The sequence below is a fragment of the Lonchura striata genome, chromosome 12, assembly GCF_050655825.1.
Source record: "Lonchura striata isolate lonStrDom1 chromosome 12, ASM5065582v1, whole genome shotgun sequence".
Taxonomy (NCBI): Eukaryota; Metazoa; Chordata; class Aves; order Passeriformes; family Estrildidae; genus Lonchura; species Lonchura striata.
The window spans coordinates 7882771-7910647 of record NC_140714.1 but is presented as its reverse complement, the minus strand read 5'-3'; the positions used below and the strand labels follow the sequence as shown (position 1 = coordinate 7910647).

Genomic DNA, 27877 nt, shown 5'->3' with positions numbered 1-27877 from the left:
ATGTGGAGTTATCTAAAGAGGGTAACTCAGGTTTTGATTTCTGTCAGACAGGGAACCCTGAAGGTTTCACACAGCTCCAGAACCTGCCTGTGACCTTCTGGCCACACTTGTCACCCCACTGTGATGACTCAAGGTGAGCTCCATCAGACACCTGGAGTGGGTATTGTGGGCCTCAGATTCAGTCAAAGAAAGAAACTGAGAGTTTTTGCCTGGCTAGAAACTCTCAGTTTCTTTCTTTGACTGAATCTGAGACCCACAGGTATTGCAATGTGGGTGCAATCCCAAGGAGGCAGTGGTTTCCCTGGAATGTGGGGAGGGTTTGCCATGTCCATACCCTTACCATGCTACTGTTAATCCTGCTGCTGGTTTTGATAGAAAGTGTTTCTCTGCTGGAAGTGGGTGAGACTAGATGTTGAGCTGGATATTCTCTGCAACAATTTATATCTGCTCTGTTACTGTGACCCTGTTCCATTAGGGTGGCTGCAGGCACAGTTTTGTGGGAACTGGGGTGGGGCTGTGAGAAGCAGGTGAGCAGCAATGAGCCAGGGAGTGCCCAGGTGCTCTGAGCAACCCCAAAGGGAGCAGAGGGCACACAGGTGCCATGCATCAACATGAGGGGATAAAAGGTTGGGCTAAAGAACCAGAAGGGCAGATGCTTGCAGCCTTCTCAAGTGGTGTGGTGTTACTACTCTGTATGGGCAGAACCTGAAACCTTCTGATGAGGTATGATGTTACTCTGTTTGGGGAAATGCTTAAAGCTTTCTTAAATTGTGTGGTGATACTCTGTGTATCGTGGCCATCTCAGCTGTGGCAGGTGGCCTCCCTTGGATGCTTTTAGCTTTTTACCTTGATTGTGTCTGATTAGCCTCATGTATCAAATGGTGAAAAAACAGTCCCTTCTCCCTCAGCTGATATTTTCTGGGAAGAGCCTGGGGTATTGCAAAGGTATGTGAGAAAGTGGAGAGATATTTATAACTAAAGGAGAGAAGGAGACCTCCTTCAATATAGGAGCCTTCACAAAAACCTGTTCTGTACCTACCAGGTAATGTTGACTCAAGTTCTGGTGTGCTGAAAGGATCATAAATCGTGCTTGATTGATCCTGATGCTCTGGTGTGCTCCAGGCAGGCCCTGGCAGTGCATGCTGTCTGGAGAGCAGAGCAGAGTGACCAGGCAGCTTGCCAGGAAGGTTTTAATTAGCCTTTAATGTGATGGGCTGCATGGCCATCACCAAAAGTCCCTGGTAGTGTCGTTCTGTGCTGCACACACTCCTCCTGTGTCCGTGCTGGCTCTGAGGCTGCAGTGCAGAGATCAGAGCTGCTGGAGGTGCAGCTCTGTGCTGAGCAGGGATGGGCAGCCTGGTGCTGATGCTGGGGCTTGCTAGAGCGTGAAGCCTGTGAGTAATGGTAATGGGAATGTATTTCAATTTGTAACCCATTCTCCTGTATCAAGATTGGACTACTTCTATTCTGTTCCACATGTGCATCACTTGGGGAAACATGCTGATAGTACTAAACATTTAATTGCTTCTCTTGATTTTATTTGTAAATTAGAATCTAGAGGATCTGTGAGGAAAAAAAAAAACCCAGAGCTTAATTGGACAACATTTTAGAGTTCCTAAAGAAAAGAGAATGTAGCTCTACAGCTTTTGGAGCTGAGACAAATGCAAACTTATTTATTGATCCATACATATGATATCATATTTTAACTACTGTCTAAACTGGAGGTCATCTCTGTACTAGATTGCTTAAGAATCTGTCTATCTTATCACATCTTGTACTCATTTATAGTTGCTTCCATTTCTGGCTTTGTTGGAGAGACAGCTAGTGTTTCAACCTAAATTAAAATCAATAAGAAGCAATTTCGTTTGTTTTTTAACTACTCGAGCAGGCTTTTTTTTTTTTTAAGTGGGTCTCTGTATGTTCAACTAAGTCACTTGGTTTTTTTCTGTCAAGATAATTGCCAGGCCTCATTAATTCCTAATTTTTGCATATGTAGGAATTGGTTTATTTTCCAATGTACCTAACAAAATGTCAAATATGATTTAAAAATAAGCACTTGCTCTAAGTCATCACTGAGAAATAAATGCAGTAAAAAAATACTTGGCAGTTAGAAGTAGTTTAAAAATATCTTGGTGGCTGTAATAAATGTTGAGACCCTGGAGTCCTGCACTGGCAAGGTAGCTCAGGCTTTCCCTGGCTCATTTGGGCAGTGATCTGCAGGGATGACTTCCAGTGGAAAAAGCAGAGTCTGGGTCTCTGTGCTTTTGGTCTTTGGCTAGGATTTTTCTGCATTATGCCAATTCATGTAAGAAGCTGTTGTGTTGTCAGCTGGCTTTTACTCCACAGCCAGCAGATTGCCAACCATAACAATTACCCTGAGTCAAATTCAGCTTGGAATTCACACTGCAGCAGTGCTGGGGCTTCCCAGGTAAGGCAGTGCTGAGCCATCAGGTGCTATTAGAGAATACCCCTGAAGGCAGTGCTCTGATGAAATGTCCAAAAGAGGAAGTGTTGCTGCTGTTGTGAGTTGATCCCAGGGTGATCAGGGTGATAAGGAAATCATCCTTGATGGCTTGCTGGAAAAGTCAATGCCTGTATTTTTGTCCGGTGGTTCTTTGGGTTGCTGTGATCTTGCTCAATGCTTCTTGTAATTTAAGGAATGTTGAAGAATTCCTGGAATGCTTAATTCTGATTACAAGAACCTTTACTTGGCCTAAATCTCATTTCCTGTTTGACCTTCCTTTGAAGTGCCTAAGTGTTATGAGATACCTGTTACTTTAATTTCTTGGGTTCATTTTTCTCTCACCTTTTCTTTTCCTTCTGCTTGCTTTGATTCAAATAGGTTCATGAGTTAAGGAAGAGGGCAAAAAAGGCAAATCTGGCTACCTTGGTAATCAAAGCAAGAGGCACTTCTTTTAAGTTAATAGCTAAAGTAGGGTTTTGTAGGAACAAAACCTAATCAGTAACTAGATTTCATGATGAAGAGTGCATTTTCTTCACCCTTGGAAGCAGCATAGGAGTTCTGTGTGAATTTCCTGAATTTGGTAACAAAACAGCAAATCAGTTAACTAATAACTTAAAACCACACAGCAATTCATGTTTATGTGCCAGGAAACCAGCTGGGTGTAAGAAAACATAAGCACACCTGGGATCCAGGGATGTAAGGTAAAAGTGACTTGTCCACATACTTGTGGCACCTATCCTAAGCCATGGTTCAGTGTAAGGAGTAATATATCACAGTACAAACAGATGCTCTGCCAAAAAGGTAATTAATACTTCATGTCAAGCACTATCTGCATGTACTGTTTTCCTTATTTCATGCTATTAAGCAGTGTGACCTTTTCTCTTTCAACAATTAGTTTCCAAGGTGAAAACCAACTTATGAAGGAAATTAACTTTTTTCATTGAGGAGTCTTAGAATTTCACAGTAGTCTTGATTGCACCTTCACACTGTGCAGTTTTGATTTCTGTCTTGATCAATAACTCTTCATTCCTGTAGTTTGAGATTGCATTTCCCCCTTCACTCCTGTATTTGGGAGACACGATCAGGCATTTTGGGTGCAGAGACAGATGAGGTTTCCAGGATGCTCACTGTCAATGAGTAACAACTCCACCTTGTCTCATTTGCACCCTGTTAGTAACAAGTTCACTTGCTAAAAGCTGAGATCAGGACAGAATTCCTGATGTGCCTGACAGTTGTGCTTTCAGTTGAACTGAGCCTATGAGCACTTCACTTAAATAATGAAGCAGTGTTCTTTCTTTGCAAAACCAGATGTTTCTAAACTATGTATGCTATGAGCCATGGGCCTTACAGTTTGATTTTTACAGTTTTTTATGCTTCTGATTTGTCTTTTTGCTTCTATTTGTGTAGTAAAGGCCATCCTGGAGTTAGCTACTTTCAGTTGTATTAATTGGAAATGATGTTGAAGCATGTGGGCCTCCTTGGAAGTGTTCTTTCTTGGTGAGGTGGACATGAAATGCATGGCTTTGGTGAACACTTTTCTACTGCAATACTGAGTGAAATAAAGAATGAAAGCCAGGGGTAGTGTCCTGTCTGCTCTGGGTAGCTGATGAACTATCCAGTGCTTCCCTTGGTGCCTTTCAGTGACTTTTGCTGTGATTGATACAAGCAGCATCAGCAAAAACTGGACCTTTCTGCCTGCCCTTGCTGTCTGTAGAGGCCTGCTCACTGTTTGTGTTTTATGATGTGCCTCTGTTGTCCTGCCTTCCAGGGTGACACTGCAGTGGTGCCAAGGTGGCTGTGAAGGAGCTAATGCTCTGGGTCTGGATGTATAACAAAAAAGAGCTCCAGAGACCTTTCTGCTGGACTTCTAAGGCTAATGCAGCGTTAGTGTCTTTAGTATTTGCAGCATCTCATAGAAGTACCTTAGACTGAAGAATTGTATATTATTCAGAACTGTCAATAACTTCAAAGAGCTGCTTTGCTATTCCTTTGTCCTTTCATTCTTGTCTGTCCTCCACTCGTGGCTTGTTCCGATGGTCACTGCTCTGTGGTTCTTTGATTGTGTTTGCCATGTGAGTTCCTGAGTTGTTCTCCTTGGCTGCAAAACCAAAACCCAGCAGGAGGTGCAGTGCTGCCTTCCTGAGCACTGTGCTGTCCTTGCTGTGGGTATTTGTATCAGCTGCAGGGATCCTCCCATGGGGGCTGGGGGCTCCTTTCTTTGCCCTGTCCCTCTCTGCTGTAGTTGGGCATTTACACCCAGGCAGGGTTTGCAGCCCAGCCCTTAGGAGGCTGCAGGAGCAGTTTGGGTTCCTGGGTGCATGGCTGTGGGCAGCTGAAGCACTTTTCCAGACACCTGGCCCTGATTTCTCAGATATTTATCATAAGGAGGATGCTCTGATGCTCCTGGATCACTGTCTGATACTGGAATAGGTTTCTTCCATTAGTAAAGCAGTAGGTGGAATATGGAATAGAACAAATATTCAGCAGATACTGTAACAGTAGAATAGAACTGACTTTTCACTGGGGATTCATCACACCATTGCATAAGTAGCTTTTTTTTTTTTTAAGTATAATCCTGTCTAGCCAAGTAATGAGGCTGTTTTACAGGGCAGGAAACCTCTTTGGTGTGTGATAGTGAAGGTAGATGGCCTTGCGAGTCCTTTGGCTGAAGTGTTTTTTGTTATTACTTTTCTGTTGACTTTGAAGCCAGAATTGCAAGTGTCCAAATAAAAACTGGTAACACCTGTTAATTTTGCACCAGGGTTGAAGTGGTAGAGAAAAGCTACATTATATAGAAACAGGTAGTTGGTTACACAGGATTATTGGTTTTGGCCTTGAAAAAAGTCTCCCTTCAGGCAGTGGAGATTTCTACCTTGAGTGTGATGGTGCAACATCAGATGAAATCTGACTGATTTACTGCAATGTTGACAAGAAAAAAAACTTCTCTACCACAGGCTGTGTTGATAGAGGACAATGATATTTCACTGCAGTTTCTTTCCTGAAAAGCTACAGTGGCATTGATGTTTTATAGTTTACATGTTGCTTCATCAGTTTGGGCAGCTCGTGTCATGGAAGGGAAATGTGTGGAGATTGCTTGTTTTCAAACACTGATGACTATGGACACATTTTTTGCAATGAGGGAAAGCAGTGAAGAAACAAGCTATTTGGACAATCATGTTCACAGCCAGATTTCTCCCTTTTTCTGTCTAGGCTCTATTTTGCCAACTATATATATGTTTTCTTTAGTGTTTCAAGAAAAAGTAGTAGAAACAGTGGTAACAGTCTATGTAAAATACACACTGGTGTTCTAAAATCAGTTTAACATGTATTTTAATCTAAATTTCAGCTGTATTTTTCTTTGCCACTCCTTTCCTAGTTCCTCTCTGTTTGGTGCCATCCCAGGGGTGTTTGTGAGCCCCAGAATTATTGGAAATGAGAGTATTCTGCAAGTGACAATTTTAAGGAAATTGCATGGCACAATATACCAGATAATAGGTGATTTGCTCAAGTGTAAACGAGTTGAAAGTACCTGATGATCATTTTGAGGAAAAAAGACTGAACCCTACCATAACTATGGGAGACTTTGTATTGGAGGATCTTAAAAAGGAAGGTTTCTGGTGTCCTGGTTTGAACTTTACTGTGAAGAAATGCAGACCTTGAAGAGTGATGGGTGTGCTGGCCCTGAAGATGTCAGTGTCTCCTGATGTCCCCATATCCCTGAGAAGGGCACCAATGGACTGGGCCATGGCTGTTTTTTGAGATGATGAAGCTGAAGAAACATGCTAAAAATACCTTCTTAAGTTGGCTTGTGTGCAACCAGCACTTCTCAGAGGACAGTCTGCATTTCCATCAGTTTCAGGATGTTGAACCTGGTTGAACTGCTCTAGCTTTTATTTCTGGGGTTGGATCTGACAGCTGCAGAGCAGCTGAATGTGATACCCCATCCTTGCAGTGAAGACTAGTGTGAACACATCACACCTGTGACTGGCAAACTGGACTTCTCTCTATTGATAAAGCCCCTCCTGTTTAGAAGCAATTAAATTTAATTAAGCTTGAACTATCTGGACCATGTTCTTCACAGTATACTCATAAAACAGAGTCTGTTCTGGCTCTTTACGTTCCTGTGTCTTGTATGTTTGGATGAGAAGCTCTCAGTAGGTGGCTGTGCTTTCTCCCTCCCAGACTCTGGCTCAGCAGGGTGCTGGCAAAGTATTTGGTGGAGCTCTCAGGACTGGCTGCACAAGGATGAGCAGGTGTATGCCCAGGTAAATGCAGCCCAGGCTGCTGACCCACGATGGCTTCTCACTGTTGTGGCAAGGGAGGGGGGCAAGTCTGTGCTGTGGCTTGTGCTTAGCTCAGCTGAGGTTTCAGATAGCCAGACTTCCTCCTGCTTTCATCTGTGTAAAAGCAGCCAGGCCTTCTTGCCCTGGCAGTTTATGTGCAGGTGTCAGCCTTCCCGATTTCTCTGCTGGGGAAGCAAGACAAGAAGTTTGTGCTGCTCGGCACTGAGTGGAGCCAAGGTAGCTTGGGAGGACTCTGGTATCTTTGTGGACAATGTTTATTGTCCTTGGGGTCCCAGTGTCTAGCAGTGCTGAGTATGAGTACATTGACAATGGAGAAGAGAAGGTGTGTATTCTCCAGGCAATACTTATTTCCCCGCTTTAGTGGCTCGAATTCTTCTTGGACACCCTTGTCTTATCAGACCATGCTACACTTGAGAATAAAGGAACTTTTTCTCAGTGTTGTCTGAGGTTCTCTGACCAAGGGGATGCTACAGCTACACCTTCATCCTTTCAGCTTCTCTAAGGTTGGCTGCAGGATAAATCTGGTTTGCTCTGGAGGTTGATAATCATGAAATCAGTGTTGATAGTCAGCTGGTGGAATTTTTCAAAGAGGACAAATAGCTGTAGTCTTTCCATTTCTCTTTAATCAGATAACCTCTTCTGAGAGGGGCTGTGAGCTGGTAAACTGATATGCAGTGCCTGAGACAGATCAAAAATGATACAGCTGTGAATTACTGATTAGTTTCTGAAAAAGCAGTTCTTTTGTGGTGTGTAAAATAAATTCTCTGTGTGCTGGTATTGGGATGCTGTTGATCATGCAATAACCACCTTCACAAGGCTGAATTTTCATTTTAAAAGGCATCATTGTCTGTTAAATATTTGGGCATTCATATTCCCCCTGAGTTGATCAACTATTTGAAATGCATTATCTCAGTGCTGCCACAATTAAAGAATGGCATGCTCAGGTGAAAGGGTTTGTCTGTTTCAAAGATTGGAGAGATATGCTCAGTGAAAATGAACATCCTCCCAAGGTTAAATTAGCTATTTAAAGCTCCTCCAATTACAATGTTGGATAGAAGGAATTTTTTTTTACTTGGATAAGAGTTAGCAGAGGACAAATGACATAATTGGAGGGGGAGACAGAGACTTGATACGTGCTTTCTTCTAAAAGAGTGAGAGGGAATAGGCAATGCTGGGGAACTGCCTCAGATCTTGGTCCTTTCTGGTTGCATTTCTCTCAAGCAGTTTTTGCAGGTCAGGAAAGAAAAAAAAGAGTAAGTGCTTGTGTTAAAAATGTCCTGGGACTTCTCCCAGGTGTGCTATGTGGGGCTCGATGCTATATGGCCTTTTTTGTAAAAAGTGACTCTCATATTGGAGTATATAGAGTCTACTTTTGCTCACATATAGCACAGAAGAATGTATTAGCTGGTGAGCTGAACTGCCATATTCCTTTGTGCACAAGTTATAACAACTTAAATGAAAATTACACTCATAGAAAGAGAATGCACTCTGTTTAAATTAGATAAGGAGATTATGACAGAAAAAGATCATTGAATAAAGGGGGTTTAAAACTAGCCACTGAAATAAATGCATGACTTCAAACTTTGTCCTGCCAGAATTTATTAATAAAACACAATGAGGCTTTTGGAATACAATGAAGACCTATTCCTTTGAAGGTTACAGTGTAATTTGTGTAATTGTGTTTGTATAATTTGACTTCAAGATCTGTCCTTGTAATTTGGTAAACTGCAGATCTTGCTGCAATCCGCTGCATTTTTCTTGTGCCTCGCATTGACACATCTAATTGCCTCATAAGTATATAGTGTGTTTAAAGCCATTGCAGTGCCCTCTGGACCTTGAAAAATTCATCTTCTGGTGTGTAATGATAATCTGCATGTGGATCTTATCTGTGCAGCATCTGGCCACCTTTGCTGGCTCCCTTGCTGAGCACACACAGCTAATTGCCATCCTGAATAACCTCGGTTTACGACCACACAGCTGAAGGGAGTTTACTGGATGATGCCTTAATTTCTCCCAGCTGCAGAATGCCTTCTCTTGGCAGGGGAGCCAGAACACGGAGTCACAGGCATCTTCTTGGAGCTGGCTGATCCTTGCTGAGAGATCCCCCTTCACTGTGTGTGTGTGGCACAGTTTCAGCTGGTCCTGTGCTCCTGTTGGGATGGGTGTGAGTAGCTTTGGGCAAGGTAGCGATTGGTGTTGGTAGGATGTGTGTGTGTAATTCTGAATATATCATTCTAATGATGCTCTTATCAAATGGATTTTAAACTCTTGGGGTTTCTCAAGGTGGAGACTTTGGGAAAAGTTACAATTTTGGTGCAACTTTGTTGCTGAATTCCTTTGAAATCAACAGATGCTGTAGTCAAACAATTCCCGTTCTAAGGCATTAATGCTTTTGGGTTTGTTCACTTGGAGAGTCTGAGTTTGCTCTTGGCTGATGAAGCAGGGAGAAATTTTAAATCTGGGGTAGAAGTTCAAAACACTGCTGAGGGAGATAAAACCAAATTGGATAAGAGATGCCTGTGGGAGAGTTGAGGGCAGAGAGTCGTGTTGAGGAGTTGAGTCACTGAGCTCGGAGTGCAGGCAAAGCTAATTTAGAATAGGGTTTTGTTGTGTTACAGTAATTTCTCCAATGGCTTTACACAGCAGGGCCTGAAGAAATGGCTGTTGTCAAAACCATTGGAAACTTAAGATGTCTTTGAATCTTAAAATTACAGGGTTTTTTTCCTAATTATTTAGGAAAGACACCTCTTCACATATGTATTGATTCTTAAATGAATGGTATGAGACTTGAAAAGAAATAGTGTAATTTACAACTTATTTCTGCGTCCTTGGATTGAAATATGTGTAGAGTTCAGAGCAGAAGATGTTGAGTGAAGTTATACAAGCTTAAAAAAAATAAACCTATACATGACTTTGCATAAATGGAGGAAAAATCAAAGGACTAACGAATTTGCATAGATAACATTTGAATTGTTAATTTATATTGCACTTCATTGCAAGGATGTAATTTTTAATTAAGAATAAAATGTGGTAGATATTTTAAATGGGAAATGATTATAATTGCAGATGGAAATTGAGGTAATGAGAACTGGTTTAATTAATTGTTAACATTTTTCTATTTCATTTTTTTTTAAGGCTTGTGGTCTGTGGACATGACATTTGTTTTGTGGATGTGTATATTTAAACATACAATGATTAAGATATGGAAAGTTGGCAGCAAACACAGATTTGGTCTTAAGTCGTATGTGTTGCTTGAAAGGCTCTGGGTGAATGGACATTGGGGAATCTTGTTAGACTGATGGTGATGTTTGTAGGATTGGTATGAAGCTGAGGTATAGAAACTATTTCCAAAATGTCCTTTTTAAGCCATAATTATCTTTCACTGTGGGTTTCACAGATGATACAAATACTTCACTGGGGAAATTGAGGTCGTGTTTGTCCCCAGTAACCTTTGCCTTTAAAGTTCCCCATTGATGAATATGACAGCAGTGACCTGAACTGAACTCCCCAAGACTTTGTGGCTCTTGTGCTCAATCTGTGATTTCCTGACATGGCCCTTCAGGAAGCTGTGGGCAGCTCTTGGTGCAGCTGGGGAGGGAAGGAGAACCTGAGTGAGCAGCTCCTGACATCAAAAATCCTGCATGTGTGGGGGAGGCTTCCTGCAGCTCTGCAGAGCAATGTGTGGCACAGGGAAGGGGAGAAGCTGGAGCTGCTGGAGGCAGAGAAGCTCCAGCTGGGTGCTGGGGTGTGCCCAAGGGTATTTCACACACATCCTGCTCTGGGTGCTCCCACTGCTGGAGGAGGTCCTTGGGCCTGTGTGCAGCACCAGACTGTGGCACTTCATAATTTCTTCTTCTCAAGGTCTCTGAAGATTTGCAGCCTTGTATGGGAAATGCAGCGTGAAAACCTACAGAACAACCATTTCCTATTCAGATAGCTGTGACACTGAGGTAAAGAAAAATACTTGAGTAGAAGAGAGGTACTTCTGCCATTTGAAAACTTGGTAAACTTATTTATCAAGCTTAGAGTGCTGCATTCAAAAAGGATTTTGAAGTGAACAAAAATTAGTGTTGCCACTTATGTTAAGAAGCACATATGAAGTCTCTGTCATCTTTGGTTGCAGAGGGACTTGGAGAAAACTACAATTAGCACTAATTGGCGTTGTGTCTGAATTTTCTGTCTGTTGGTGTGAGAATGGACCCTTGAAATGATTGGCAGGAACTACCTGCCTGCTCTAATTCCCTCAAGAGCTGTTCTGTTGCACTGCAGCACATCACAAATGAAATGAGTGTTTACCAGAAGCAGCCAGCTAACATGTGCCTGAATTATCCATGCAGCTCAGATGCTGAAATTCAGTGCCAGTTACTTCATGTGCTGGCTACTGGTACCTGTAATAATGATGGAGTACAATTTTTTTTTTTCTGACAAGTCTAGAGTTTTGACTCTTGAAGACATCATTGCTCTGTGATGCTCCACAGAATGAGTGGAAGGGATTTGGCATACCAAGCAGTTGTCTAACCTTTTCAGTATGTGGGGGTATTGGTTTAAATTTCGGATTTTTTGCCTTGTCACTTAGAAAGCAGCATTGCAGCTGAAGGTCTAGCTTGTTATCCATGTTGGTTGTGGGAAAAATTTTGCCAAATTAGATAAAAACTACATATGTAGAAAGACACATCCCTGCTTGGTTTTGGGTAAATAGAAACCTAGAAATCTAAAGAGTAAATTAATATTCAGTAAAATGATAAAAGAATTTACTTGAATGTCAGTGTAGTGTGGTTTTTTTCCCCCATCTGAAGTGTGTAACCAGAGATATGAAGTATGTTAATGTCACTAGGGTAATACACAGTTGATAGCAGTGCAGTAATTTGCATTTCTTCCCCTTACCTTGTGTTTTTTTTTTTTCCCTAGCAGTTCCCAAGCATATGCGTTGTGAATTGAAAATGCAGTTTGCCTATTTCACACTGGTGGTAATCTTTCAATTTTTTTTAATGTAAAAAATGAGTCCACAAACATGAGCAGCCACTAATGTATGGGCCTATTGATGGAAATTGAATTTGCAAAGGGAAAATGGGATTTGGTTGTAGTCTGAAATGATAATGATGTAGCCCAAATGGATTTGTAATGGTCATTCATTCATTTTTTTCTGCAATTTTGTGGTTTGACAAAACATTTATGCAGGTGACTATGAAAGTAGTCCAGGTTCACTCTGTGTGGGAGCAACTAACTAATGGCAAATAAAGGTATGCAGAATCTGAGCTTGAGCCTGTGACCACAGACTTCAATAGTGGAAGGTTGGGATGCTGTGATTTATTTTACTGAGAAGGGAGAAGTGGTTAGGATAGTGCTTCTTTGAGATCTAAGAAATAATGGAAGCAAAATGTACCTTGACATAATTCTTAAAAGTGTATGGATTTGTAGGATCAACCTAGTGAGCGCTTTATGCAGCACAACAAATGTATGAGAGGCTTTGCACCGTGTCTGGATAAGCACAGACCTGGCCCTGAAGAATTTCCAGTCCAGCTGTGCTTAAACTGCTGTGCATTACACTGAGCTGCTGGGTTAGCTGCTGTGTTCCTGTAAGCTGTACCTGTGTGACAATCCCCAGCCTATAGTCTGAATTTGGGGCTGCCAGTGGACTGCAGAAATTTTTTTTATCCTGGGTGCAGTTTTATGTGCCTTATGATAACATCTGAGTTGTTCTGATTTGAGTGGAGCTCTCTTCTCTCCTGTGAAAGCAAAAGAATGACATGCCAGTGTTCATATGGTCAGAATAAACTGGTGGTGACAGGAAAATGATAATTTAATGGTGTGGATGGATTTTTGGCTTTGTTTTCTTCTTGTTTCTATTTTCTCCTTCTTTTTATAGACCAGTGAGCGTCACGCTTATAAACTGCCTTCCATTTTAACCAGAGTATAGTCCTTGTTAAATGTTGTATAATTTAAAAGTATGAATAGAAGTAATTATGGAGTATGGGAAAAAGTTCTTCTGGCTTTATAAATATATCCCTTTTTATAAATTCTTTCCATTTAAAATCATTGCAGCCAGTGGTTGAGATGCAGAAGACCCATGTTGTACACTCCCATGGAATGGACTCTGATGGACTCTCTGGTTCCTTCCATGCAGAACACTCTGAATCTGCTCTCCAGCTGCAGGGGACAAAAAGGGAGCACGTGGGGGAACCAGGGCACTGATTTATCTGTAGTTAACATTGCCCCAGTTTCATTGTGCCACTGAATAAAGCTGGAGCTCTCTAACCAAGAGCTTGGCTCTAATGCTCTGGTGGGGCTGTGCTGGGGGAGCAGGGCTGGCTGGAGCTGCAGGAAGCTGCTCATTGTGAGCAGGATCCCTCAAGTATTTCCTGCAATGTAACTTCAGCTCCTTTGGCTACAAGCCTTACTGCCTTTGTACTTTTGAATTTTTTTTTTTGTAACCACTCCATGAATGGTCCCGATGCAGAAAAGGCTGTGAGCATCATAAATCTGTTTATTTTAATTGGCTTTGCTATCCTGGGAAGTTCAGGACAGAAAGAGCCAGGTGGCTCAGAGGACTGTGGGTGGGGTTTGGTTTGTTTAAATTTCAGTATTTGGGAGCTGCTGGTTTGTTTTAGAACCAAGCAGGCTGGGTTGGCTGGTTGGGCATTCCTATTTGGATGAACAGTTTGGGGCAGAGACTGCTCCCCTGTCAGCATCTGCAGACCTTTCCAGAGCCAGGAGTACTGCAGCACTATAAATAGCATTAAAGGACAGCACTTCTCCCAGTCTCCTTCCTTTGTGAATTACAGCAACTTTGTTGTTGTTGTTTCTCATAATTTAGGATTGGCTGCTAAACAGGCTGATTTCTTCCCATGATACAGTAATTCATGTTTCTGAAGCAGAGGTGAAACTACTCGGACTGTGATATCACGGAATGGGTGAGGTTGAAAGATTTGCACCTTTGACAAAATTAATCTCCGAAGGAGGTGACCCCCTTAAAAAGTCATTTTGCAGTTTCACCCTGGTGCAGTGAGTGCTGTGAAAAGCCAGGTGCCAGCAGCTGTGGAGTGTAGCTGACACAGGGTTTGTGGGGTCCCTTCAGCAGCAGAGTTGCAGGCATTGATGGATGCCATGAGAACTTGCAGGTGAAACCAGCCTGTGGGCAGCCTGTGTGACATTTTGACTTTGTGCTCAAGACAGACAAATAAACATGGGTAGAACCATTGAGTTGTTGGCTTTGGAGCAAGAGCCCTGAGCCAGTGTAGGAGAAACTCCTACTTCATGCTGTTAAGTTTTACACTCTGTGCCCAGCTGGGTGTGTGAGGTTTCAGCCATAAGTACTTTTGGTTTAATGCTGTGCTCTTTTTGTATTGACTCAACAGCCCATTTTTACTTCTTGGCTTTAACTCAGGAACATGCTTAAGCATGAACTTAACTCTTGAATTCTTTAAATGTGTTATTGGGTTGGAGCCAAAATGGTGAAAGTGAGAAGTTGTTCACTAAACAAATAAATTACTGGGGGGGCTTGTTTGTTTTTCAAAAACTATTAGTAAATTTTTTCTAAAGCCAAGTAGGTGATTTATTGCTTGGTGTTTCCCTTTTAATTTGCAAAATGCTTATCTGTTGCTCTTACAATTTGCTGCATGTACAGCTCAAATGTCCTTTCCTGCTAAGGCAAGGAAATTGATGCATTAGTGCATCCAAATTTCCTTGGGTCCAAGTCCTGTGAAGTCTCTGGTTTGTTCTGAGTGAGGTTTGTTTCTCTTCTGTCTGCTGCAATTCTGTAGAGGTCCACACTGCTGCAGCTCTATTATGAAATGCTTTGCAGGTGCTGTATTAATAAGATGGAATTCTCAAATGTAGCCCAGTAATCTTTTGGTTGCTCAATGGGAGTATTTTTTAATAGTTTATCTATGTATGTGCAGATGTTTGATTTGAATACTTTCATTCAATGACCCTGCGTTTCAGTTGTTTTACTGGAAGTACCAAGTATTTTTTTGTCTTCTTACTTAGCACTCACATAAAACATTACGTTCATGAAACATTTATGGTAGCAATCCATTAAGAGGAAGATGAAGGTTTTCCTCTAAAGAGAATCTGCAAAATGTCTTGCTGAAATGAACCCTGTTTGCCAGCTGGTTTGTATGCATTATTGCTGCCTCTCACTGCAGGTTTAAAAGGTCCCTGTGATGTAATACAATGATAGCTTTGTGTGCAAAGCTGCTTGGAAGCAATCTGAGTCAACAGGAAAGCAGTATCTTCTTGAAGCTTGTGACATATTAGTTTTGTGTTCTTGGGTATGAGGGAGATAGAAAGGGCAAGGGTTTACTGTAGATTCTCTTAAAGGCATGTAGAGTTCTTGAAGTAGTAATAAATGGCAGATTGAAATTGATCTCGGTGAGACTTCCAGTGTTAACCAGTGTTACAGAAGTAAATGACTTCACGTTTTTGGCCTCTTCATCAAATGGATCACGTTGTATCATGGTGTCAAGAAACAGCTTTACCTGAAAATTTCATCTATTTCTGGGCCTTTCTGGAGTGCCTCTAGAGCAGTCAGCTAAACTGTAATGAATGATTGAATGACTATTTGTGTATGCACACACACACACACATCATCCTAATAGAAGAGATAATGTTCTTGAAGACAGGATTTAGGATTCAGAGGAGCATTAAAGGCAGAAATATTTTTTTCAAAGTGAAGGGGAGATGAGTATTTATTATTAAAATGTTAAAATAATAATTAATACTGCTAGGAAGTGGTAGAAGAAAAACTGTCTGGTTGAGCTGGTACAGATGAGCAGCTTTAAAACCACAGTGTGCCATGAATCACTTCTTCAAGTGACAGAATTGCCTGGTGTGTTGCTGTCAGTGATGGTCCTGTTGGCTTGGGTGCCTTTCAGAAAACACATGTATTTATATATGCTCTTTTACAGTGGAGGGCAAGGGACTTTGTGGCTGCTAATGGACAAGGTGATAGGCTGAGATAAGCAGCTCTTTGAATACAGAGCCTTGGTCAGATTTACCATCCGAATTCAAGAGTTAAGTTCATGTTTAAGCCTGTTCCTGAGTTAAAGCCAAGAGTAAAAATGGGCTGTTGAGTCAATATAAAAAGAGCACAGCATTAAACCAATTTACCTTGGTCAGATCCAAGGAAAATTTTACCATCTGACCAAGGTAATAAGTTTCTGGTGAGGTCAGGGTAGTTGTGCCTGGTTTCCCTGCTTCAGTCACTGCAGTGGTTTGCTTTGGGTGTGCAGGTGTTGCTGCCATGAGTGGGGATGTTGCTGGTCTGTCTGATGCTGAAATACCACTGAATTGCACCGTGGGCTTCTGTGAAACCATATACCCTGAAATACTTACATGGAGAAGGGAAGTGTGTAAGAAATAAACATGGGGGATTTTTATAAATGGTGTTTTCAGTTTGGTTTTAATTTCTCATTGGTGTATGGTCCAGGGGAGAAAATCTAAGTCATACCCAGCAATATTATTACCCCAAAATCTTTCCTGCACTTCTATTTTTCACAGGAAGGCTCAGAGGCTTAATCTGCTTGTCCTAGCAATCTCTCAGAGAACTCTAATGAAAGTTTTTTTTTTTTTACAAATATGATGTGCTAAGTAGGTTATATGTTTTGCTAGGCTCTATAGTTTCCAGAGGAAAGAATTTCAATTTTGCGAGCTCCCAAATGCTTAAAATGTCCAACATCTGATAGGGAAGTGCTTGGTTTTCTAGGGAAGGATAGAACTTAGTGTATTATTGTCCATGGCTGAATAAAGCTATTCTATTTTTGTTCTGCCGCACTGGTGTTAAATTCATGAAATGCAAATCTGAAGTGTACTGTGCATATTTGCCTTTACCCTGGAAAAGAATAGCAGTTTATTACTAAGCACAGGGCAATTTTTCAAGGTGTCGGTTTACATTCCTTTTGCTTACTAATGAACTATGGAAATCGGTTACTAATGAGCTATAGAAATGGAGATTCTGCCTTCTCCCAAGAATGAAAGTGTTCTCCACACAGTAGGTAAAATGACTTGTTACAGGTTGTGGAGAATACAAGCTGTTCAATATATTGCTTTTATGTTCTAGAGGGTCAAAACACCACCAGCTCCCAACTTTGCTGTCACTGCCTGCAGTTTTCTTCTAATAACTGAAAAGTTTCTTCGTCATCAATGCATATAAATCCTCAGCACTTTAATTATTTCTATTTGCAAGAATCTGCTTACTAGAGATACTGCATCAAAATGGAACCTGTGCCATTTAGGTTTGCTTGGAAATGCTGCATTTCTAAACACTGAGTGCTGTGCATCAATCCTTGTGTGCTGTGTGACATCTGAGAACACAGGTACTCCAATGTCTGGTTCCTTTTCTTTAGTGCTCAAGTACAAAAACTAGGGAGACAAGATCTATGGAGTCTGTAGGAGGAGGTAGAATGTAGATTTTTCCAGCCACTTGCAAATCTCCTGGAGACAAAACTCTCAGCTTTGAGATTAGGCAAGAGCACCTCCACGTGTATATGAATTTCAAGTCTCATGAGCTTGAAGCCAGTAAGTTTATGCACAAATAAAGTGTTAACCCACCTTAGAGATATTGAGTGTGTTTGTATACACACATGCATACAGGAATACACAAAGGCTTTGGAAGGATTGTTATTTCTGTACTCAAAGAGCCATGATGTATTTGGTGATTGAGAGAAACTAAATGCAAACAGAAATAGATGGAAACCATTTTAAGTGCCTTGTTGTACACCCTTCAAAACCAAACATTCTTTCCAGAGGAACGTGAATGCATGTTTTTTCAAAAGAAAATTTGTGGTTACAAGGACAAGAAAGCATAAATAAAAAAGGGAAACTTAACAGGAATATACAAACAGGCAGCAGTAAAACTACTAATAAGGGAAGGTAATTGTCAGTTATGAAGTACTGGACAACTGATTTACGTTTAATAAGAAGAAATATTTTGAGTTCATTGAGATAAACCAAATATGAAATGCTATGAGAGAGAATGGTAAATTTGCTAATATTAAGTCATCTATATAGTCCTAAATGAATGTCTGTTTTGTAGTAAGAGGAGAACCAGCTGCTGTTTCCATATTGCAAATATAATGACATGACTTTTCTCCAGTACATTTTAAGACACTGAGAAAGAGGAGGTGATTAGAGAACAATCCTTGCTGGATTGTTGTGGATGATAGTGATGGCCTGAGATTCATTCCAGGGAAAAATAAGGAAAAGTGGATGTGGTAAGCAATAAATAGTGTGAATAGAAGGCAGTAATGCAATTCCTGCAGACCACTGCTGTTCTATGGGACCCAGTCAGGCTTCCTGCTATGGAGCTGCTTGTTTGACTGAAACACAGTGATGGGATACTCTGATTTCTGTAAAACATTTGTTTTATTTCCATGTAACAATTTGGAAAAGAGGGTGGGGTAGGAGGGGAGCAATAGCTAAAATGGGGCAAATTGAGTTTGAAATAAAGCAAGAACACTTAGTCCTTGTATCCCTTCTGGGTTGTAACATTTGGATGCTGGCCCAGCAGCCCTCTTGTGGTGCTCCTGGGGCAGCAGGATCAGACCCTTCCCCTAGAAAGGGAATTAACTTTTGCCCTGTCCATGAGTAGAAAGAGTCATGCAAGAGGAAGCCAGGGCCAGTGTGAGCACCATGGGTTTGTTTGTTTTGCCAGCATAATACTGTCAAAGCTTTATTGAATGAGCTGACTTCAAGCTGTTGATATAGTTCAGACCTTGGCAGCTCTCTAATCTCCTTGAAGCTTTGGTGTTTGATTGCATTCGTTTGCCCTGCAAATAGTCAACTGTGTAAGTTATCTCAAAGTGAGAATATATTTTGAGCCTGTATTTGTAATGGACAAGGTTCACAGGAGTGCAGAGACCTTGTGAAGCACACGGGCTTGTTTTTGAATATGCAGTGGAATATCGAGTCCTGCTTCCTGAATCCTATCAAACAATGTGGTTACAAGAATCCTTTGGACACTTACCTTTAATTATTTAATGGTTTGTGAAATTACTGTCTGCCTCTTGTTGTCAGGTCACTGCTTTGTTTGATGTTGGTATTACATGGTGGCACTCTATTGGCTTTACGTAAAAAAAACATTTTTTGTCATTGTTAGAGGAGAGAGAGATGAGATACAGGAGTTGTGTGGGAGTCTGTTTTTTTTTTTTTTTAATTGGTTGAATTTTGTTGCATCCTTTCTCAGGCAGGGTAATGACTTCAAGGAAACAAATTCATGTAGTCTGTTCCTCATTGATAAAATATTTGCTTTCAACTGTGTGATAGCTGAGGTACAATGTAACTTCTGCAGTTCAGGCTTTGTAAATAGTTTCATTTTGAATGCCCCCTCCTAGGGCATTATATCTTCTTTTGGGTACCAACTTGACAAATCTGTGCTTAGTGTAGAATAACATTTCTGAGAGTCTGGGTAAAAATGTATTTGCTGATTTTTTGACACTATAAAAAAAAGTGTATTTTAAGAAACACAACTTTTTTTTCCCCAGATGTTTCTGTTCCAGTCTGGTGTGGGGCACAATTGTTCAAAGTGCTGTGCCTAAAAGAGTGGGGGGATTAACTAATGGAAAGGTGTGGGAGGATATCTACTTCCAAAAGTCTAATGTAGGGTGCAGGTATATTTCTGTGGTTGTTTCTGACTCTGCTGTAATAGGTCATAAAAGCTGCTGATCAATAGTACAAGCAGGTGATTAGCAGTTTTAGCTATATATTCCTTTAATTAGGTTGATGCCATGTGCTGAAAATAGAAGGATGCATGACAAGGGTAGTGGTGGAATGAATGAGGGAAGGGAAAAGCAAGATTTGGAGTATTTCTGTGAACTGAAAGTAACATCAAAGGCATGTAAATTGTCAGATTGGAATTTGTTGCATTTTTATAACAACAACAACAAAAAAAATCACTTGGTTACTGAGGATCATTGGATTTGCCAAGATCAGTTGATGTACCATTAAAAGACATATTCACTGTTTGAAGAAAGTGATTCATTGCACCAGATGGTATAAAGGAATCATTATCCCATTGATGACATTTTCATCAAACACCAAGGATTTAAGTTCCTGCTTCATGCCTCCTGATAGTGCCATTAGAAAGTTCTTCTTTTCAAGCACTGTGCATGTATGTCAAAATGCAACTTGAAAAGGTCATAAAAATTAATTGAATAGAAGCAGTAACGTGAGGTCTGTCAAGAATGAGCTTTCTAAATTGCAGCACAATTTGAAATTGAATTGCCCTGCTAGAATATTTTTCTACAGGTGTTAGTTTAGGTTGTGATGGTCCATTCTTCAGTGTTCCTGTTCCACTTTTGCACTAATTTTGGCATAAATCTTTTAAACATATATGTGGGATTCATCTAAAGACTATGATGCCATGCAGATACAACAGGCTCAAAAGCCCCTTTTGTCCAGATTGCTTTAATGTTGCCTCTTGAATGTTTCAGTTTGCAGTCTTAAAATAGCTTTCAAATATAGCTTTCTGAATGGAATACGTAAATAAATGCAGTCTTCCTTTCCCAGAGAGGCAGGAAGGGTGTGTGTGAGTTTAACTATTTCATAATTCTTTCTCAGATGAGTTACTGACACAAAGCAGCACTTCCCCCTGCCCTGCACAGGAGTTGAAAGAAACACTTGGTGGAACGCGTGGTTGTATCCTGAAGTGATTAAAGCCTAAGTTCAAAACTCCTGTTTTCCCCCCAAGGAAGTAGAAGTTCAAATTAACACTGAAAGTTTGGCAACTATAGAAAAGCATTAAGGCCTCAGGAGAGTTTGTAGATTATTAACCTGTTTCAGAATTGCAGTCCTGTCCTTACCCATGAGACCGTTCCTTCGGCAGCCTGCGAGGCAAATGTGCCGACCCTCCTGCAGAATGGCTTTTCTCTCATTGCATTTTCAATACTGAAATCCCTGCAAGTTAAATGGTTCTCAGAATGTGTGAATTTCTGCTGCATAAAAATAAACGAAGCCAACATAAAACGTTTATTTCAGTTTTGCAACCCCCGATTTATCTGGTAACTTTCTGCTTTTTACCTTTCTCTCTTCTTTCTGAATGTTCCAGTTTGTTATTGCAGACAATTTAAATTCCTTTCCCTCCTAATAATCTCTCACTTGCACATACAAGATAACAGCCATATATATGGTTTTGCTGGATTGCTAAATTGACAAAGCACCAGAATAAACAGCACTGTGTTGCGAGAAGAATTAGCTGGTGTTTAACCTTCTTTTTAATTTATTCAGGTTCTTTTGCTCTGCCTGGCTCTAGTGAGAGCAGCCGGGTTGCTGCAGATCCTTTGGTGGCATGCAAACCGATTACAGCAACCCAGCAAGATGAATGCAGGGTGTAACCCAGAGAGCCTGGAGCCAGAACATTTGCAGGATTTTTTTCGGCAGCCATCCAGGAGGAACCTGTTCAGTAATCTGTAAATGTGTAATCCTTTTAATGCGTCAACTTTGTTAGAACACATTAGTGTCAAATGTTAAGTGTAATATCTTAGTCTGTGAAGCATATTGCTGAAACAAAATTAAACTGGAAATACAATGTGATGATGGTGGGAGGAAAAAAAACTCGTGGAATCGTTTGGAGAGGAATCTGGATTAGCTTTGTTAGCAGTTTCTCTATCACCCTCCAAGTGGAAGTGGCATTACATTTCCATGAGTGTTTGGCCTTTAACTTGGTGCTGTGGGAGACCTTGTCTGGTGTGAACTAACTTTGCATTGCCATAAGTTACTCTATTAGGTTTTTTTGTTCATCTGTTAATTTATATTTGCTGTGTATTCTGATCTATTACCGACAGAAATTTGACTCCTTTATGGTGGTGCTTCATTGTTCAAGGCTTCACTTAAGGGAATGTCATTTTCCAGTGGGGTGCAAGGAAGCTTGGGGCACTGTGTGCTTTCAGCTTTGTGTGGTTTTTGGAAGTGAAAAAGAAATGTTCTTCTCAGTCTGCAGACCTTTCCTTCCTCTGTAATTTTAAACCCATTTCCTCCCCTTTTCTCCATGAACAATCCAAAGTGCAGAACTTTTTTTATTTTGGTTTTTTTCCCCCCTCCTTGGCTGCAGGGTGGGGCTGGGAAAGCGGCTGATAAGCGTCAGGACAAGAGGGGCAGCCAGGGGCCAGAGCCACCTGCGTCACCAGTGTCCTCTGCTGCTCTTGGACTGGTTCCTTCTGCCCTTTCCTGCATTTATTTGAGGTACCCAACCTGGGCCGGGTTATTGACAGCTTTTACACAGGTTGAGGATACCTGTCCTCACCATGGCATCCTCCAGGCTGCTTGCGTCTCCCCAGTGAACCGAGGAGGTGTTAGATGGACACACAATCTTTAAAATCAGAGGGAATTAATAGAAATCAAAGCTTGCTTGGATTTAAGTAGCACGTTGGATTGAGCCTCTTTGATGCTGCCTAACTCAGCTCTAGGCAGACACTGTAAATTTCCAACTTGCTTCAACTACCTTGTGCAGCTCCTGAAACATCCCAACATTTTCTCTTAAACTTATCAGTGCTTTGACATTAAACATTTCAAGTGGGTTTTGTTGAACAGAGTGTAGCTTTTTTTGCGTGTTCTTCTTAAAGGTTACTTCTTGTTGGAATGAAATCGAAGGTTGGGAGTTCTTGGCAGATGTTATGATTAAATCTGACTGGTTGTAGGCTCCTTCCTCCCTCAGCTCCCAAATGTAACATTTGGGATGATGAATAGCAGAATTTATAAGTGATTTTGGTGTGCAGGATTTATAAGTGATAAGAGCTCTAATTGTTCAGGTTTTGTCTGTGTGCATAAATAAACTTGTTTCCTGTGAGCAATAGCTGCAAAACTGATGGTTTTCTCTGGCTTGTGACTGTATTTAGCATGTCCATAAATGCCCTTCATGTGGGTATGTCCTGGTAATTGTGAATGAATAGCTTAATATGTGACTTAAGTAGGCTCTGCTGGAGAGAAATCACATAAAGGACTGGAGTTGTGTTAAGTCTTGTCTTTTCTATATATCTGGTGGTTAAATTTTATGCACTTACACCTTTCAGCTAGACTTTGTTCCTTTTAAGTGCAGGAACTAAATATTACTAGATCTCACCTTTGAAGCAATTCTTATTTCTATTTATTCTCACAGTGAAATGGCCTGCTATCAGGCTAATGTTGACCTAGATGTCTAATATGTGCCTGTTTTGCCTCTGGCTCTTCAGCCTCCAATCTGTACAAACATTGTTAAATAGAGCTCTATTGAAACCCTGAGTAGTCCACCAACTGCTAATACACTTGATTATCTTTCATGTAGTTGTATGCATCTAAAGTTTGCAGGGTATTGTGGAGAAATATATTTTTCTTCTCTAGCCTTTAATTTTAGGTTTTAGTAGCAGTGCTGTGTAATGAAAATTAAATCAATGCCCCTATGTCTGAGCCCTAGAAATAAACCTTATTAATATACTTAAAAAATGAGACTTAATGAAGTTTTGCATGTGTGTATAAGGCTTATACATTCAGGTAAGTGAAAGCTGGGTTCTTCTTCCAAGGAAAGTCCAGGATTTTCAGATTCTCAAAACTGAGTCAGACTCTGTGCATTAATAACATTTAAGCCTACACAGACTTAAAGGCCTCAAATAAATGTCTTTTAAGACATATTTTCAAAGATAATTGCACTTCTTTCATGTGACAAAAAATCCTACCAGTGTCACTTACGTGAGTGTAGTGTTTTGAGTGGTCCAAGGTGATCACAGAAAATAGCAATGTGTTTTTTCCTTTGTGAAGTCCCTGACCTCCTCCTCCTGCCACACAAGGCAGGGAGGTGAGCAGGTACCTCATCATGTTTTCATTGCTTTGGTCTCATGTAGAACCACCAAAGCTGTTTGCTGCCGGCAGCTCCTAATGCCAGCAGAGATTTCTTGGGTGAGCTCTGTGGAGAAGAAACCTTTAGCTATGTTCTATTAACAATACTATAGTCTTGTAGTAAAAGGAATTATTTGGGGCAGAAGTCCATTATTTCTGGACTAGTTTCATTTAAAGTTACTTGTTCACCTTTGAATTGCTGTGCATTGCCCAGTGGCTTTACAAAGGAGCAGCTAAGGCTTACTGCAACTTAAAAATCAATTAAAAAAAATCTTGCATCTCCATTTGTGACCTCAAAGTGGAGAAGGCAGGCAGATGCCAGATTGATTCAATTTTCTTCTTGGATAAATATTGATACTGAAATAAGTTTTACAAAAATCTGCTGAAATTCCTAGAAATAATGTCTACCTACAATAGATTCTCAGTGCCCTGACCTAGCAGAAGATAAAGTATTATTAACATATTATTTACATAGGAAAAATTAGCTGGCTGGGTACAGCAGATTCCAATGTTGTCTCTTTGCCTGGAGCACTGCAAAGGATGCTAATGTGACTTAAATACTGCTGCTGCCACAGTTCTGGTCTGACAGTCCGAGCAGAGCAGGATGTTTGCAGTTGTCAGAATGACAGTAGACTCAACATTGCTTTGTCTTTTTTTATACAGCTACACTCTATATTTAGTGATCTTGAGTCCTAGTTAGCAAGCAATATTGTTTAAATGGAGGGAAAAAAAAAAAAAAAGAAAAAGGAAAAGATCTGTTCAAACAACCAGAATAGGTCCAGGCCTCTTAGTGCTTTCCTGGGCTCTAGAGTGAGGCAGGTACAGCTGAGCAGGGTCATGGCTGGTAATCCTTGTTTCAGCATTTGAAATAGCAAACAAAAGCCCCTGAGTGATGAAGCAGGATTCCCAGCTGGGGTTGATCATACTGTCACTTTTCCTTCTTGCTCAACGTGTTTGTTTAACTTCTAATTTCTATGGCTCTAGGAAAGTAGTATATTATTTTTAGTCATTAAGTGTGAGGTAGAAACTGTAACATAAAGAGATTTTGTTTTTGCCTTCAATTGCTTTGTTTCTTGGTGCTGTGTTAAAGTCTGTAAAGAAGAGAAAAGTCTCTGCTGATGGACACAAATCTCCCGTGTTGCTGCACATGAAGCCTTGGAGGAAGCTGCTGTTTTAGTGAGCCAAACCCATCTGATGCTTGTTAGAAGTATGGCCAGAATTCTCCTATGTTAATGCAGCTTGAAATGACTCTGTTCTTCAGGATGCAAAGGATGTGCTTCTGGGAACATCTGGCCGACTGTTTAGAAGATGCCAGTGATCCAAGAGCTTGAATGAGATGTCCTTTTGCGTAAATCTGTTCTCATTATTACTTTAATATTAATAGAATGAGACAATGCATGAAATCCTGGCTCCAGCATCCTGGATGGCAGAATGCCCACTGCTTTCTGTATGCCTGGGCTTTTTTCCTTCCATGTCTTGGTTGCCATGACTTCTTTTTATTCTATTGATGCTGCAATGAGCTGTTCAAGTAAAGAAGAAAGCAAGCAAACTCCACATGAATTTATGCTGTCGCCCAGCAGTCATCCTGCATGGCAGCTGGGGGAATGTGACACTTGAGTGTTGATGTACCTTGACGGTGAGCTGGGGCCCAGAGACCTCTCCAAGAGTGTGCTCAGTCAGTGTTCATCCCCAGAGTTCTGTCATTCTCACTTCCCTCCTGCCTCTGCCACTGCAAATTAGCAATTACTCTGCTGAAGTTAAAGTAACTAAATCAGTGTTAAGTGAGAAGAGATTTAAAATTGTGCCTCTTGATTTTAAACTAATAAAAATAACAGAACCGAAGTGTGCTTAGGGTGTTTTTTTAACACAGTTCTTTGAAAAAATAGCAGTTCTGGCATTTGCAACTAAGAACAGAAGTTTGCCTGTTAAAGCTAACAACAGGCTTAACTTCACCTCCCTCAGATATCAAGTATTGTCAAAACTGAAGGTCAGAGATCAGTGACATTTACAATAGAGAGTACATAGAGCTTGTATTAATGACAAAATATGCTCCATCCTTTCTTCTTGTTGTGGGCACATGTGAGAAGTATTTGGCCTCTATAAGAATTGCTGCATTGCAAAGCTAAATAGTTTGAAGTCTTTGCTTTCATCTGTTACACCCTTCAGTTAACACTTTTGTCTAGGCTTGCTGGGCTTTCTACTATTGTGTGATTTTTTTTCTTTTTTTTAAGTACTTACTACTGCAAGTAAATGTAAGCTATCTCAAAACAAAAATGCATAACCTTTTATTAACTTCTAACCATTGAAAATAATGTAAGATGCCAAGGTAATTTGACCTCTGACTTCCCTCGGAGTGTAAATTTTGGAACCTGCACCTCTTGCTGCTTTGCTCTTTATTATTTGCTCTTTGCTTTTTATTTGTGTGGCAGGTTTGCACATCTAAGCTCTACTCTTTGCTGTAAACTATATTGAAATATCAGAACCAGCATTTTGAAAGTTCACAGGGATTGAGCAGTTGAAAGTTTTTGTGTGGAGCATGGTGGCAGTCACTCAATGGTAACATTTACTCTAATGGTGCAGACAAATTGTGCTTGCTCTTCTCTCTGTATATACATTTATATTTCTTCCCTGCTGTGCACGATTTTAGTGCCTGATTTATCAGCCTCAATTACAGTGGTAGAGCTTGATCTCTTTTCCTACATCACTTCTGTATGCAGCCAGATGGGTGCATTGGCTGCCATGTTTTTTAAAAACCAAAAACACTCAGCAGCCCATCTGGAATCTCGGTTGGTGTTGGCCAAAGCCAGCACCGAGCAGAGATTCCAGATAAGTGCCAGCAGCAACACATTTCTCACTTTAAAAAAAAAAAAAAGGCGTAATTTTCTTTCAGTTCTTGATCTGCTGCTTAAGCTGGAATGAAATACTGTGTTAGGTCCGAAAGAACAAAAGCATTGCAATGTTAATAAAGATGCTTTCTGAAAAATTCAGGGATTGCTCTACAAATGTGCTGTGAATCCTACAGCTTTTTTGAAGAGGCTGCAGTTTTGCTTCACTGAAATCTGGATTGCAGAATGTGCAGGAATTTGCACTGAGCTCTGATGGAGCAAGTGCTTGTACCACTGAGGGTGAACTTGGGTAGTGTGGGCTTCCATGTGGAATATGTTAGCACAGCTGGGAATCTGCTTACAGCCTTGGGTGGCTTTCCCAAAGTAAAAATCATTAAAAGTGAGGGGGAGTATTCTTGAAAAGTCTGGCCATTTAGCTAAAGAAGCTGTTGTTCAGTATGGAGCTGGAAATATCTTTCTGCTTCCCAAGTTACTGCCAGCATATGCACAGATTTTAAAGGTGATATAATAAGCAGTGCCTGAATGGGAAGTAAGAATGTAGGGGGAAACCGAACAAAAAATTCCCCCCCCCCCCCCGCCAATTCTTGCACATGGGTAAATAAATATCATGTTTATCTTGGATTCTGCCTGTGTCTTAGGAAGAGCAAAAAGTATGCCTTGACTTCTGTTTGTTTTTTTTTTTAATACTCTTTGATTGTAGTTAATTTCTGCAAAAAGTCATGTAACAAGAGTGGGAGACGCTCCAGGACTTAGTTTTGAATTTCTTTTGGCATATTTTGCTCTTACTTTTAATACAAAGTAAAATGGGGAGCTTTATTTTGTAGATCTGTGGAGAAAAACTGACCCACCTGAGAAGGAACTCTGCTTTGCAAGAGAGGGAGAGCAAGGAAATTCCTCCCATTAAAAGTGCAATTACTGTATTTGTGCTTTGGTATTTCAACAGATTACTTCAGCATGATTTTGGAGGGAAAGAGGTGATGGAGAAATTTAGATCAGTAAATAGCTGTATTAAGTATTCGGATTCCTGAGTGTAGTTCTGTCTTTAAACAAACAAAAAAGGTAAACCCAAAAGCCCAATAAGAGTGAGGATTTTGTTTTCTTAAAACTTGAGCCTTAATTCTAAGTTGTTCCAGCTTTGTATCCAGTTTTTCAACAAGGAGTGTAAATTTGTGAATATATATTCTTTGGGCACATTGCAAAGCCTTATTATCATGTGCATAGGGTTTTTAAGTTGTTTCCATTTTCATCCATGATGAAGTATTCAGAGACTGGGTGCTAACACAAGAGCCATAATAAAGTTAGATTTATTTACATGCAAGTGCCAGGGTGTAAGATTCAAGTTAATTCATACTGTTTTGCTGCATAAACTTCTTTCTATCTATCATCTTTATGAAGCTAGAATATTTTTGTTTCTTTAGACTGGAAATTTACTTCTGTGTTTCAGATGTAGAGACTAGATGGAA

The 27877-nt window shown here is 40.6% G+C and overlaps 1 protein-coding gene and 1 long non-coding RNA gene across 2 annotated transcripts in view; both read left to right on the top strand.

Annotated features, from left to right (window-relative positions):
* PTPRG (protein tyrosine phosphatase receptor type G) overlaps positions 1-27877 on the top strand; it is a 391091-nt gene that overhangs the window by 9150 nt on the left and 354064 nt on the right. The window lies entirely within an intron of this gene.
* On the top strand, positions 201-26423 carry LOC146766242 (uncharacterized). Its single transcript, XR_014958059.1, has 2 exons — positions 201-723; positions 24659-26423. It is a non-coding gene; the product is annotated as an uncharacterized LOC146766242 (long non-coding RNA).